The sequence below is a fragment of the Nycticebus coucang genome, chromosome 6 (assembly GCF_027406575.1).
Source record: "Nycticebus coucang isolate mNycCou1 chromosome 6, mNycCou1.pri, whole genome shotgun sequence".
Classification (NCBI taxonomy): Eukaryota; Metazoa; Chordata; class Mammalia; order Primates; family Lorisidae; genus Nycticebus; species Nycticebus coucang.
In genome coordinates, this window is record NC_069785.1 from 138238102 (window position 1) to 138239633 (window position 1532).

Sequence of the window (1532 nt, forward strand, 5' to 3'; positions counted from 1 at the left end):
TGTGCTAAAGTTCTACTATTTTTTGGCGATGTGGGAAAAGCAGTAATTGGCAATTTCCTGTAATAAGTTAAAGATGTATGCAGTAGCAGCCTGAGCAAGAGCAAGACCCTGACTCTACTAAAAATAGAAAAACTGACTGGGTGTGGTGGTAGGTACCTGTAGTCCTGGCTACTCGGGTGGCTGAGGCAGGAGGATTGCTTGAGCCCAAGAGTTTGAGGTTGCTGTGAGCTGTGACACCACAGCACTCTACCCAGGGTAAAAGAGTGAGACTGTGGCTCAAAAAAAAAAAAATGTATGCAATAATTTCAAGGGTAGCCTTTTAGAGAATAGTAAAAAACAAAATGTTTACTTCCTTGCTCCCTCTGACCTCTAAGTGCTGACATTCCTTAGGATTTGGCTTTAGGTTCTTTCCCATTTTTTAATCTAAAGTCATCCACCTAAAGAACACTTGCATCTCCATGTCTATACCATTCTATATTATCTATATGTATATAATTCCCCACCCTCATTTTTATTTTCTAGCCTAGTCTTATATCCTGAATTACATAGTCACATAACTACAGCCTATCTTGACATTTTTTACTTGAATATTATCACCAAACTCTCAGGTATAGTATGCACTAAATTCAATTATTATCTCTCTTCTTCATGCTGTACTTTGAAAATTCCTTAGTTAGGTTTCTCCATGTGAGTCATGACACTTCCACCCAGTTGCATGCACTGAAAACCTGGGAGTCTTTTATATACACCTCTCCTTCCATCCTAGTAGATCAGCAATTACATATGCAAATTATGTCTTCAGATGCTTAGATTTTCCTTCATCTTTACTGCTACAACTTTAGTTCCAGGTACTATCATCTTTAGCCTAGACTACTGCACTCGGCTCTTAAACAATGCTTTCACTTCTTTTTCTCTCATCTGTTTTCTCCTCAGTAGCTAACGTGAGCCACTTTCTGCCCTTTTCCTTTCTTCCTTCATCTCCTTCCTTCATTCCCATGCCATACCCTTTTCTACTTGCCTTTGGACATTTGCACTCCCTCCCCACCTGCTGTTCCACACTCACACATATTCATCTTTCTTTCTTTTTTTTTTTTTTGCAGTTTTGGCTGGGGCTGGGTTTGAACCCGCTACCCCCAGTATATAGGGCCGGCACCCTACTCCTTGAGTCACAGGTGCCATCCCACATATTCATCTTTCTTTCTCTTTATGTCACCATCTCAGAAAGCTCTTCTCTGACCACCTTGTTATCTTATATTTTATACCTCAGTACCCACTTTGCTTTGTTCATAGCACAAGTGACACTTTATAATGATTTATTATACTTATTTACTTGTATATACATTTTTGTGAGAGCAAGAACCGAGTCTTATGTATCACTGTTTTTCCAGCTCCTGGGGCAGCACCTGGTACCTAGAGGTGGGATCAGTAAATCATTGCTGAATGAATGAAAGCCTTGAGTGAGGGCCTCTGCTTCCCCCTAGCAAGGATATCACTCCATGGCAATCAAAACATTGTCCAGTAGAGGGTGTGAA